The 14897-nt window shown below is 33.9% G+C and overlaps 1 protein-coding gene across 1 annotated transcript in view; it reads left to right on the plus strand.

The window, feature by feature from the left end:
- LOC120629246 (putative inorganic phosphate cotransporter) overlaps window positions 1-14897 on the plus strand; it is a 36700-nt gene continuing 21803 nt past the window's right edge. The window contains exon 1 of the mRNA XM_039898120.1: window positions 1-130. The gene's annotated coding sequence lies outside the window, so the exon portion shown is untranslated. The remainder of the gene's footprint in view (window positions 131-14897) is intronic.

Genomic DNA, 14897 nt, shown 5'->3' on the forward strand with positions numbered 1-14897 from the left:
GACAGACTGACATTGCGCACGAGTGTAGCGTAGCAGTCGATTGCCTGTCACTCGCGCATTCACGCCGATTAGTGCCTATAAATTGTGTTATGAAAAACATTACCATTGGATAAACCGGCTCAATTAAAAAGTGAGTATTATTTTAATATTTTCAGTAAATCAATTATAATTATAATAAATATATTTTAAATTTAAATTTTTATCAATAACAATATTTCATCTGCGTGTTTTTGCGCGCGGAATAATTTTATTTTTAAATTTATAAGGTAACTTTAATTGGAATGGTAATCGGTTTAGATTGTTTATTTGATGTGATTTGTTATTGAATCATTGCATTAATATTTTCTCAAGGAGTTTAAAATTGAAGTCTTTTAATAGTCTCTTAAAAAGTTCAAAGTTTGTATTAAACGTAAGCTTATAGAAAAGTCCTATTATAGTATAAAGGACTACGTAAACGATAAAAAAGCTTGGGTGTAAATTATTGCTCTAACCAGGTTGCTCTTCTAATAATTTAAATTGACATTGTGAGATGGTAATAACAAAAAAAAAAAAAAACACCCGACTAAGTTTGTTGTGGGCTTCTTCTTAGACCAGGACGCGTTTGGAACCCTCGTAGCTTTAGTTTTAAGTTTACGAATGTGGTTATCGCCATCATCTCACTACCGTGTGGTTCTTATGTACGCATCAAAAGTGCCACCTGTGGGCCTACTTGAAAAAATATATTTTTGACTTTGACTTTGACTTTGACTTTAGTCGATTAACGTTATTACTATGTAAATTCTTAATAAAGGTTGAATAAAAGTTGAGGAATAATAAAATATGTAGACAAATTATTATGCAGTAAAACCATAGCAAATTATATTTTCTTGAAAAACTTTAATTTGCCTGATTGATAATACCAAATTACTCTACAAAATATAATTGTAGTTGAGACTAGTTTATATCGATACAGGTTTCAGTAGAGTACTTGACACAACTGTTTAAATAAATTAATATAAAATATGCAATAAAATATATTACGTTCGACTAGGTATTGTGAGGATATGATAACAGTATAACTAAGTTTGTGTCGTTTTAAGTCATTATACTTCCTCGCTCTATACAAATTACCGCTTTTATTACTTATGTTGTACTCTTACAAACCGCATTTCATCACGATGGATCTAATGTGGTATATCACTCTCTTCTTTAAGAGAAAATGCCTACTGCTGGTATAGGTAAGAGATGTTTTCTTCACGGGAAAAGGATAAAATGTATAATACCCCTCCCACAGTTTCATGCACTCGCTCATGCGTACGGGTGGAAATAGTATTCAAATAATATACGTGTAATGTCAAACGCGGGTGAACATCTACTCCTGTTGCCATGCGTAGGTGGACCAGTGAATTTTATCCTTTCTCAGTGGATATAATCGATGAATAATATATTTGTCTTAATATACTTGTCGAAGATAGTAATATTTAGTGTACATTCTGAAATAACTAATAACAAATCTAAATCTTCACAGAGTTCTTTATTTGAGCAATAATTGTTATATCTCCGTAAGGCAAATAGTTATAAATGTATAGTAAAAAAATAATGTTTTATAGGTACACATGCACGATGTTTTTATTACTATACTTACCTCAGGAGTGTAAATAACTCAGATTTTTACTTATCGCGTGATCATAAAGGCAAGCAATTGTGTTTTTAGATCTCTAGCGAAGCGATGGGTTATGTACATCTTTGTCTTGGAAGCAAGAGGTTCAATCTTTGGTAAATTTAAGGAAGTTTTGACTAAGATCTTTATTTTCTGATTGGAGGCTTTTTAAAGTCCATAAGGTGGAGTGAGCAGGGAGCGCAGACAGTTCATGTAAATATGTATGTCTGTGTATGTAAGGTTCTTTAATCCATCATAATTTCAACATGCTCGAATGGATTTGGTTAAATGCAGTATTGTTAGAATGCTTAAATCGTCTTGAGTGACACTGGCTATACATTAATTGGTCAAGGCGTTTCGGCCGCGACGGTCAAAAAGATGCGGCCTCGGATCCCGACGGTTCTGCATGTTTGAAAATTATTTCTAAAAGAAAACTTTATTGATATTTGAGAGTATTTCAATATACAGTTAACCAACGACGTCATGATTTGATTTTTACGCTTGGTGACTAAAGCATATTACAAAGAACTAATTTTCTATTGAATAAAATTAGCGGATATCCGCAACTTCGTCTGCGTAGAATTTCTGATAACCTGTTAGATAAAGAAATTATCCCAAGGTCTATATATCCGTCTCCAGTAAGCCAGTTTCATACAATGAAGCTAATGAAAGTCGAAATAACAAATTATTCGGATATACTATAAAATTAAATAGGTACCTACTAGGTAGATAGGTAGGGTGAAAAGGTGATTAAAGTTTGTAGGAAACACTTGGCGTTAGTAGTTTTAAAATCCTTTTTTTGTTAATAAACACGTGTTTTGTTTTTTTATTTTCTTACCAGAAGTGTTTTATGTTTCCTGTGTAAGAAAGGTGAGGCAAAGAAAAAAACTTTCTTTCGATTGGTCTATAAGGCAGTCAGGACAAAGCCTGTCATAGTTACCGATACTCAATATATTCTATACACATCCTGGTCTTTACATTTTACTATTGAATACCTAATGATCTCATAAATATTATAATATTCTCAGTGAATTATCTGCACCATAATAACTGAGACATCTGAAGTTAAATATCACGATAAAGCCACGTGAAAAGACAATTGTAAATATTTTTACAAATGTAAAATGTGTTTGTTATGTTAATTTTTTTTCTGAACACAAGTATTTGTCTCGTTATAACTTCGTGAGTGATGAGTTGTTTTTTGTGTTAGATTTTGTTTTCCAAATTATGTATTTCGTAGTGTGAGAAATGTGCTTTGCGCAATCCTTCTAACAGGGATACTTTTGAAATAAAACAAGGACCAAGTGCTTTTTAGAAAGTAAGTAAAGTCCTATGTCTTATGTCCAGTATACAAGTATATATAAAAGTCCTATTATATTATAAAGGATTACTTAAAAGATAAAAAAGCTTGGGTGTGAACAATTGCTCTAACCAGGTTGCTTCTTAAATATTTTCAAATGACAATGTGAGATGGTGATATAAAAAAGAACACCCTACTAAACACAACTAAGTTTACTGTGGGCTTCTTCTTAGAACAGGGCGCGTTTGGAACCCTTGTAGCTTTAGTTTTAAGTTTACGAATGTATTTATCGCCATCACTACTCACTGCTATGTGCACATTTTGTATATAATCAACGCATCAAAAGTTTCATGTATGTGCCTATTAGAAAAAACAAATATTTGACTTTGACTTTGACATCTCCAGCACACAAGCTGTATGAGCTAACATAGTTACAATAAACACATAAACAAACAGCCACACTTTAGTATTTTGTAATATTAGTATGGAGATAAAACGACTGACGATAAAAATAGTCCACTATTTTTATCGTCAGTCGTTTTATCTCCCACTTCTGAGTACAAGCAAGTACAAGTTTTCTCACGGGATGGAGAAAATTTGGTTCAATGCGGGTTGATGCACTTTTACAAAAACACATATTATATTAATAACCAAGATAACGTGCTCTCTAAGGCAAACGCCAATTTTCTAACTCCAGGCTAATACTGAGGAATACTTAGCAAAATACCAAATAACTTTATTTTTTCCAGTCATACATTTTTATAGATTTTTAAAATCGAATGCGGGAACTCTAATCCATAAACTTACATGACTTATAATATAATTAATAATAAAATGAGTCAATCACTTTTGTAATGGTAATAAAAGATTTATTTTATTAATAAAATGTCAACACTTATATTAATTTTTGAATTCTGCAACAATTCTAAGTTTTTAATACTAACAAATAACACGTTTACGCAACCCCGAAATATTAAAAAGTATTTGGGTAATGAATCCCATGATATACAGTAAGATAAATGTTGGTAATATATTGTTACTATGGTAGCAAGAAACGAGAAAATATAATGTAACAGAGAATAAAAGGGGTGTTCCCCTTATTTCCAATTACCTAGTTTTTACCTATATTCTTTTTACAGTGATAAGTAAACGCGATTGCTGTTATAAGAATACTACCTTTATCAAACTATTAGAATGCGATCTATATACGTGCGTTTTAGAATCTTGATTAGACATGTATACAAAACAGTCACTCGATAATAGGCATTATGCAATATGTAAACAAGCGTACTTTTGGTTTGATAGAGATTATCTATGTCCTAGCATTATACCTTGTTTTTGGCCAATTAAACTATGTTAATAATTAATATATTGTAAAGTTTTATATATGTATTATTTAACTTTATGCACCATCCACTAACCTTTTAACGCTCTCGTGGACTTTCAAAGATTACTAAATGATAAGGGTACCCTTGCACTCGAAGACTTTACGAGATATCCTTGTTTTTCTTCATTGTTTCGTTGCGTTTTGTTGCGAAAAAGTATTTATTTACAAATTAAATTATGCTTAACACGAAGCTATAACATTATGAGTTATAAAACACTGTTAAGTTACAGATACTCGTAGTTTGAGCTGTATAATTGTATTGATAATGGAAGCATATTGCTCTTGTAACTTATTTCTGACTCTATTTCACTGGTTATAGAGTTTCCATTGCAAAGTCATCAATAGTTAGGTAAAAAGTTGAGGTTATGTCTATAAGGTTGACCGACGGTGTGTTTTATCAGTGCAATCTGCCAGAAGTTATTTTAAAGGTGAACAAATTAGTTATATGTAGCCATTGCCCACGAGTTTTGTTTTTAATTTTTTATTCCACTACAAGGTAGCCTTTGACTGCAATCTTAGCTGATGGTAAGTAATGATACAGTCTGAGTTAGTAACCGGCTAACCTAAGAAGTACCGTACCTAAGAAGGTACCCCTAAGAGGTTAGCCGGTTGGCAGTTATATTAAACCAATACCCCTAATCGGTTTCTACGCGACATCCTCGTTTGTTTTAGTTTAAGCTATTAGGGTTTTTTAAGCCCACGAATGCTTCTCGGTTATTTTTCCCGGATAAAAAGTATCCTATATAGTTCCATCTACAATGTTACCAAAACCAAATTTTATGAATTTAGCCAAACATAGGTGACAAACAAACAGCCACACTTTCGCATCACACCGGTACCAAAACAAAATTGCAGGACTAAAAAGTTAAGTCTGAAGGTGTGAATAATATGTTAATTTTCAATGTACATATACATCAGGTAGGTATGCTAAATATTTGACTCAACATGTAATGAAAGACATGCTAATTATAGATCCTTGTCATGTTATGAAGTAACGGATAAGCTTAACTTTTATCCTCTAGGGAATGAAAAAGGATTATATATGTATGCCCAAGTTTGAGTTTCGGAGGTTTATTTATTATCATTTCTATAAACAAAGTATTCAGCCGATTTTTTTTCATTTGCATAACTACTACTTATGGTCTAATTTTTATTTGAATTGAATTACTTGAAACAACAATAAATTTGACGACCGATTGGCGCAGTGGGCAGCGAACCTTCTTCCTGAGTCAAGGCTGTGGGTTCGATTCCCAAACCCGGAAAATGTTTGTGTGATGAACATGTTTACAATGTCTGTGTATTTATCTGTATATTACAAGTATTTATGTATAATCGTTTGTGAATATTCATCAGAAATTTTAGTATCCGTAACACAAGTGACGCTTACTTTGGGACTAGATGATGATCTGTGTATTGGCCTAGTATATTTATTATTATATAGCTTTAACCGTTTTTATACCTCAAACGTTTTCCAGCTGATGTTTTTAGGTTGAGAATATAATGAAACAGCCTAATGCCCGTTTTCATTAAAAGTAGACATTGCCTAAATTGAATGCCTAATAATTTAGGTCATGTAGTAGATATAGGTAGAAAAAAAACGTTGCAATTTTAGAATTGAACTATTGAACGAAGTCACTGTTATTAATATGCATCAAATACGATGCGATCAGACTGCACATCTGCTCAGTTACAGTTTTATGAAGTTGTTACGGCGTTAAATGAGTCTTGAAAACATATTATGCCATTTAATCCGGGTTAAGTCACGGCAAAAAGTATCGACGGCCGATTGGCGCAGTGGGCAGCGATCCTGCTTTCTGAGCCAAGGCCGTGGGTTCGATTCCCACAACTGGACAATGTTTGTGTGATGAACATGAATGTTTTTCAGTGTCTGGGTGTTTATCTATATATTATAAGTATTTATGTATGTTATTCATATAATTATTCATCAGTCATCTTAGTACCCATAACACAAGCTATGCTTACTTTGGGGCTAGATGGCGTTGTGTGTATTGTCGTAGTATATTTATTATTATTTATTATTATTATCTAACTGTCACCTGCAAGTAGGTACATGCATTGTATTTTATTTATTAATCATAGTCTGTTAAGTCTAATCTGTATTAGAGGAGTTTGATAATTATATGCTCTCAAACACACTCTGAGAAAGGAGACCTGTGCCCACAGTTAGACAGGTATGCTTTACAGAACATAAGAAATATGATTAAAAAAATATTTTTATTAAGTAAATAATGTTTATACGTTCCTTTTCACGGTAAGGAACCCTGCGGGAGTCCTCCTCGCACTTGACCAGTCTCTTATTGTATAATTTAATACCGAGTCAGTGTGTTTTACACAGAAACGTGATATGAGTAAGATTTGTTTCTAACGTCATCGAGCTAAAAGTGCTGACTAGCACTATCTACGAATATGTTCTGCTTTACTTGTGATATCTTTTATCTATTTTGTAAGCTATTTAACGTTTATACGAGTACTGTTACTGCGTAGAGAATTCCAATGATAGTTTATTTATTTATTAGCCTTTATAATTAATCTCACATCTTAACTTTTATAATTGGTTTACTTTGTAGAGATATCTCACTGTAGAGTTATGTGTTTTTTGTACACTTCCTTTTCCGTTTATTCTGTCTCTATTTTATTCTTATTTCTACGTATTGTTTATTGAGTTTGTCAAAATCTCAGCGATACCTGAAAGAAGCCTGTTTAGTACTAGGAAAATGATTTATTATTAATTGTTTGCAGTATTAAACATAGTAGTAGTTGTAGTAGTAGTTGTAGTAGTAGCAGCAGTAGTAGAAGTAGTCTTACTTAGGTTCAGTATATTCGTATTGATTGATCTATGCTTAATTGGCCTGCTGTTTAGAAAATTACCGATATTGCATTCATCAACCTATTTAATCATTGGTTGGCGATTGTTGAATAGGATTACGATGTATTACGATCTTTGAATTAGAATTTATTTCTTCATGGTGTTCCGTCTTGGACTTTTTCAGGCATTTTCTTTACTTTTTGTGTAATTATATATAAAATATTTCTTATTAAATAGTTTGCGCACTTACGTTTATTTAATATTACAAGGTACATCTGTAGTGCTACTTTGCTTCGTTGTATTGAAGATAGATTTTATCCATAGTTAGCAAACATTATGCTCCTTTTCGAAATGTTAACTATTTTTAGTGTAGGATTTTATATTTATTAATAGATTATATAACTTTGTTGTATATTATTATTATTTGATTTTAATACTTGATAAGAATTCAATTGAATGAACATTGTAAAGACATAGTTTTTAAGAAATCTAATTTACATGCCAATCGGTGGCGATTTTAGCACTATTACCATATTGTAGCTACCAACTATAAAACTCAATCTGCAAGTAAAGAAATTGAAATTGAAAAGAAAAAAATTGAAAAAGAAATAAACCTAATTTTAAGATTCATTTAAATGTCTATAAATTAATAGTTTAACATTTTTTTAACGCTATCTCCATTTTACACGTACGCTAATTTAATCCGGTTTGGCGTTACTATAAACAAAAATAACAAGATATTTCTCAAGACAAGAAGGCCAGAGCCATTTAGCATAATACCTTACATTGGAACTAGTTCAAACCAGATTTGATTTATGAATGATTTATTTAACGACTACCTACTATTAGGCTTGCAAAAAAAATATCTTCGTTTCAAATCTGACCAAAGAAATTGATAGAATTTATAATTTTTTTATATTAACCAGTAGATAAATAAGTTAGAGTGGGGCGCTGAAATATCAGAAGAATACATAAAAGATAATTTAAAATCTCGTTTTTAAAAAAAATATATCACAGCGGAGCAATAAATATACTCAAAATATAAGCATCTGCTTAAAAAAAAAAATGTTTAGTCACCAGTTAACCTAATAACCCTTTGAACAGATATTTCATAATAAAAACGTCAAAAAAAGTTTAACCAACTACTATCATGACTCCCAGACTTAATCACCGCTTATCAAATTCATCATTAACAAATTCCATTAGATTATGGAGAATTCCATAAACACACTTTACCTGGCTATAAAATTTGAAGATATAACTAAATTTTCATAGTATTCGGAGTCAGATCCTGACTTGGTAACAATGGAAGAGAGTATACAAAAGTATATTACAAATAATTTAAAATCAGTCCAGAGTTCTAAATTTCTTAACAAAACCAAAAAAATACGTACTTACAGTTGAATATAAAACCTCCTTAATCCTATTAGTCGATTAAAAAGAGGTTGCGGTCCCCACGGCCCCAGGGTCTACCTACTTCAAAAGGCATAGCCTCCATCGAGGTCTATATATTTAAGACATGATTTTTGAATATACTTTCGTTTGATTTAATTCAAAAGCTATAGATTAGTAAGATCTAAATAATATAAGAATAAGACTTGCAGAATGCAGCATTAGCACATTTGTTGTCACATTTTGTAATTGGTATTCGATGCACGAAATAGGAACTTCTGTTATCCGAGGTTGACCTTTCCTTAACTTAATAATTAACATATAATGGTGTTGGTTTTAAAAAGTTTTTCCTCAAAAATAAAAATTTTACGTCCTTTATACAAAAGTAATGTATCAAGGCTTCATAAACGCATGTGATTTTGTTCATATCGTTCTTACTGTAGTTTGAGTTTTCACCTCATACATATAAGAGCCTTGTATCATCATCATCTTCACCATCATCATATCAACCCATTACCGGACCACTAGAGGGCACCGGGACAGGTCTTACAATGAAAAGGGGTTAAGGCCGTAGTCCACCACGCGGGCCCAGTGCAGATGGATTGAATGGCTGGATGGGTGGATTGGTGGACTAGTGCGGATTGGTGGACTGGTCAATTTAAATTGCGAGCGAAGAATAAGGATAGAAATAAAGGAGTAAGGTGCAAGAAGTCGGCAAGGGGATCCGCAAGAAGTATCTACCAAACGTAACGCGGTTCTGCGTTTATCAGAGCTAATATGTGATGCGTTTATCAGTGTCTAATATGTATGACAGATGCAAATCTACCACTTGAAACTGGATCGTGGTAGGTCCTGTACATGATTTTTGCCTTCTCGAATTACAAAGCGCACGATTGAATTTAAAACACTACTAAATCTTTAATCATAGGCTACTAAACAAATCGATACAGTACAGTGAAAATAAAACCTAATCTTACGTGAAAATAAAATCTAAAAGCGTTTTATAATCTTTCACGTTCATCAGTGAAGTTTACAATTATTCAACGGCGTGATTTTGTAATTTAATCTCTGCTCACTTGCATAGCTAAAGGTTGGTTCACGCTATTTAATACCAGGCCTGCATCTTGCCACGGACGGGAATCTAACAATAGTTCTATAATCTACTGTGCTCAGACAGTAACAAATATGGCGCGATGTATTATGAATTCGTTCTTACAAAAAGTATGCTATTGTCCCGTCTCGTACGTAGTCCCGGCCTGTGCCCGGTGTAGCGTGAATCCACTTTTAAACAGTAAGTAATCATCCTTTCTTATATGTAACGAGTAGTTATTTTCCCGCCATACACTGACAGGGTTTTCCGTCGTAGGTATAAATGACATTACCTACTTGTTATATTCTTTCACCTTGTGACGAGGATTACAAGGTCTTCTGATAGTAGTCCTTTTTCGGTCGTTGATGTTTTCATCCGTTGCCATAAAAGGCAGAGGTTCTTCGGTGTGTCTGTTCCTTTTTATGTCGGCATACAAACGAAGGAAGCGGTCACAGTGCATTTGGTAGGAGCTCGACTTCACTGTCGGGGGGCCAAATTCAAATCCCAGAACGCACTTCTAATTTGTATAAGTTATATGCGTTTTAAGTAATTAAAATATCACTTTCTTCAACGGTGAAGGGAAGCATCGTGAGGAAACCTGCATGCCTGAGAGTTCTATATTATGTTCTCAAAGGTGTGTGGAGTCCACCAATCCGCACTAGGCCAGCCTGGTGGACTACAGCCCCCTTCTCATTATAGGAAGAGACCCGTGCTCTGTAGTGGGCCGGTAATGTGTTGACGTGATGATAATTACACAAACCTCTAATGAGATCTTGACTTTAAAACGCACAATTTGCGTCGTAAAGTCTAAGATACTTTAAAACGTTAAAAAAAGTTTTGTTTCCATTAAAAAAGTCATGCCATCTAGTGATAAAGATTTGTAAATAAGAACACTGGTAATATATATATGAAAAAGCCGTATCCTAAAAATGTTTATAGCTTTGTTTAAGTTAGTAGCTAACCCTTTCAATTTTTAACGCTCTCTCAGGTCTGCAAAGATGTGGCTTCATTGATAATTTATAATTTTTTTAATTAACTCAGAAAGGTCACTAAGAAATTGTATTGTACAATTAACTCATCTTGTTTATCGTACGTGTATTTATATTACTTTAACCCATTTTTTCTGTGTTGTACAATAATTGTGTATTCATTCATTCAAATAATCTTATGGGAGCTAGTTACAACCTTACTTACTTAGTTAGATAAACTATTAACTTAACTGAAAGTACTACACTTAAGCTGATATTCGAAAACGAATGGAGGTTTTATTGCTCATACAATCTCTTCTAAAGCCATACCACGAAGCGATTTAGTGTTTTTAGTGAACATTAAATCGAATGACAGTACGTACGTAATTGGGGTATCGGGTAATACCAGATACCGACTTCAATCCAGTATAGGAGTATTTAGTGCATCATCTGAGTTTAAAGGATAATTAAAATTATAACAAGTATTACCTTTAACGTGATTACCAGTATCTCCTCTCAGTTTACAATGAGATTGGTGCAGGCTGGTCCACTACGATGGCCATGTGCGTATTGGTGGACTGCACACATCTTTAGGGACGTTACGGAGAACTCTCAAGCATTCAGCTTTCCCCACTATGTTCTCCTAGTATTTCTCTTTTCTTAAATAACGCACATAACTCCGAAAAGTAAGAGATGCGTTCGGGGATAGAACTCCGTCCCCTTGAAAGGCAAGCTGATGTCCACACCACTAACCATACGGTCCAACTGCAACGTATATAACCATTCCAAATTTTAAGAAGTAACAATTTCATAGCATCATTTTAACCATATTGGCAACGAAACCTCAAAAAAGCGCTTGACATGATAACAAAGAAAATGTCTGATTACCACAGCTAATGGTTAAATTCGACACAGTAATATCGTATCGTTCGTGATGAATAATAAATACGTCGAAAATATTAATAAAGCGAACTATTTGTTATTGTAATAAAACAAACAATTAACTTAAACTTAATTTTTAACTTACGAAAAAATGTAAAATTTTAAAAGGTTTCCCTTTCGGGGAGATCGAGATCGATCCCCGATATACACTTCTTACTTTTCAGAGTTATGTGCGTTTTCAATTTCTACAATTAAATATCACTTGCTCTAACGGAGGAGGAAAACGTCATGAGGAAATCTACACGCCTGAGAGTTTCCCATAGTGTTTTCAAAGGCGTGTGAAATCCATAAATCCGCACTTAGTTTATGGCCGTGGTGTATTAAGGACTAATCCCTTCTCACTCTGAGAGGAGACCCCTACCCTGAAGTCGGCCGGTAATGGGATAAAATAATGGTTATCATGATGAATTGATAACGCTTTCCAAACTCCGAGCTGGAACTGAAATTATTTCTTAAATTTAACAGTTTTTGGCCTAAACCAAGAATCGAACGACAACATTGGACGAAGCAGTTACGGATGGTGACCAGTAAATAATTTTTTTCTCCATAGGCACTCAGAACAATCATATTGTGTGGTACTACTTAATAATTGATTGTTAAGAAATCTAATCTAAAAAAGTGTCAATGGAATTCCCATTAAACCTTTGACGAACTGTAAAACGTTATTTAGCGTACGGTATATATTAAATAAGATTTTTAATAACTGTAACCTTCAGGCCGCCGGCCATCGAGGTCGCTGGTTCAATTATGTTTACGCTTGAATTACTTACTATTATAAAATACCTACTTCGCGTAACAGTTGTTGACGAAAATTTGATGCAACTATATAATTGTGTTACTACTCTGTGGGTCTTAATCATAAAGTGACATCGTCGGAATAGTAAGCCTGTTTTTTAACGCTCTAACATATAAAAGGTGTTGTCAAAAAACAGTCATAACACACTGTATGTTTTATTACGACATTATGCCATGTTTATTGATACGGCTTGTATGTTTATTGACAAAATAAATTAACTTTATACTCGAAATTTCAGTTTGCATGCGTTCGTAATTCTTCTCCTCCTAAAGAATTGGCCAATTTAGAAATTTCAAGTGTCTGAACAACATCAGGAACGATCTATTGGGATAACTTGAACTAAAAAAAATTAAATCCAAAGTATGGTTTGGAGTTCTCGTCATTCTAAAAGTCTGGGATCGTATCCCCAGTCGATGATCCCCAAATGAAATTAGAAGCGAGCTTATTTTCAACTATTACATATACATTTATAAATAAATTGAGGAAATCCATAATAAATGACGTGGATTGACGCCTGGCTGACTCAGCTTAGTCAAAATTATCATAAATCGCGATCTTTACAATAATGTGATAAAACAACAATATTGCGGCCATCGGCGGCGAACGCATTATGTATCAATTAGTAATTATTTTTTAAGCCAAAAAAGTTCATAATTGATGTTTGAAAATAACGTATTGAACAACCGTGTATCGACTCCGAACCCGAGACAACTTTAGGAAGTCCTACCTTTAGTGGTAGGTATTTAAATACCCGTATGGTATGGTACGGTAGGTGTTTATATACGTATCTCTTCTTCTCAGTCGGTTCGCTCTTGTCAGAGCGGTCGTGGTCGTCATTTAAGGGTTGTAGCACGCTTAACTATTCGTCGCCACTCCTCTCTGGCAGCTGCCTTTCTTGCACACTCATGTAAGGGGACAGCCACTGCAGCCTTTATTTGGTCAGCCCATCTCATGGGCGATCTTCCGCGTGATCTGGTGCCCTCAATTCTTCCTTGGACAACCAGACGTTCAATGGAGTCGTTGTCTCTTCTGGATACGTGACCAAAGAACGTGAGAATACGAGCCTGTACTATGGAGGATAGACGTTGCGTGATGCCGAGTTCTTCAAGAATGGCCTTATTGGTCCGGAATGCATTCCAAGGTATTCTTAACATTCTTCTCCAGCACCACATCTCAAGAACGTCTATCTTCTTTTTCTCACTCTCCCGCAGGGTCCACGTCTCCGAAGCATAGAGGAATATGGGGAACACAAGCGCTTTAACAAGCCGGATTTTCGTGGCTTTGGTTATGTTACGGTTCCTCCCTATTTTTTGCAACTTATCCATAGCGGACCTCGATATCGCCATGCGTCGCTTAATTTCATTATATAAGTATATATAATGAAATTAAGCGTAGTATTATAGTATATTTATATACGTATATGGTATGGTATTTACGCGATTAAAAGTCAACTTTAACCATGTTATGCAAAGTTTATTTAGTTATACTTTTACTGTAATATTATAGCTGTGGAAAAATTAGTCTATTTACATAATTTATAGGTTTAGAATCCATAAAACTATGTCACCAACAGCGCTCAGCGATAACAGCAGTAATTTGAATATATCATTCGATTAGCACACGACTTAGGTACTGTTGCAATATTTTTATTTAACAAGCCTTTTACAGTGGTTTTACACTAAAATTAGATTTTTTGTATAGTTCTCTTAGCATTTCATGGAACTGGAATAGTATAGATAGTTAAACGTTAAAAATACAGAGACAGTATTATAGGTACACGAAGATGGTCAATTAGACGAGCTTTTTAGGGAGACTAATATCAAATCCAAACGGATGTTTGGGAAACTTGTAAATCCAAAAATAAAAGACTTTATTAATAATTAAAATCTTTAGCTCTGCTGATAACTGTGGTTGTAAAATGCGTTTACCAATACACATTCCTATTAAGGTATCTAAGTTTAAGATTTATTAGACAAATCAATATTTATAATTAACGTTATCGCACTCATTTAGATATATAATTTGCTGAGTGGTTTATAGGTTGATCAAAACACCTACAATAAGTTCACTTTGTTGAAAGTTACTATCACACTAGTGCCGTATTGTGACAGAAGATCGGAACAGTTGTCACTACCCCTCCCGCGGGTGTCGTACGAGGCGACTAAGGAAATATGACGGGGAACGGGGAGCATCGACCTCTGTACTACTACTACCATATACTGCTATCACCAACCCATCTGCCCAACGTGTTAATTATGGGCAACCCCTCCCGTTAGGAGAGGCCTTTAGTCCAGCAGTAGACTGTTATAGGTTATTGATAATTGCACTAGTTACCGTTTAGGAGCTCCGGATTCCATCTCTGAAGATCTTTATAAAATCAGTTTAAACTTGAAATTACAAAAACAAAACATAGGGCTAAGAAATTTAAAATACAAAATATATTTATTTCAAAGTAGGCCCAGTTTATAAGCAATTTGAAACGTCATGTCAGTCTTTTTGTAGTGACTCTAACACCAGTTCGGAAGGCAGATTCCACCGAGAAGAGCCGGAAAGAAA

The sequence above is a fragment of the Pararge aegeria genome, chromosome 14 (assembly GCF_905163445.1).
Source record: "Pararge aegeria chromosome 14, ilParAegt1.1, whole genome shotgun sequence".
NCBI lineage: Eukaryota > Metazoa > Arthropoda > Insecta > Lepidoptera > Nymphalidae > Pararge > Pararge aegeria.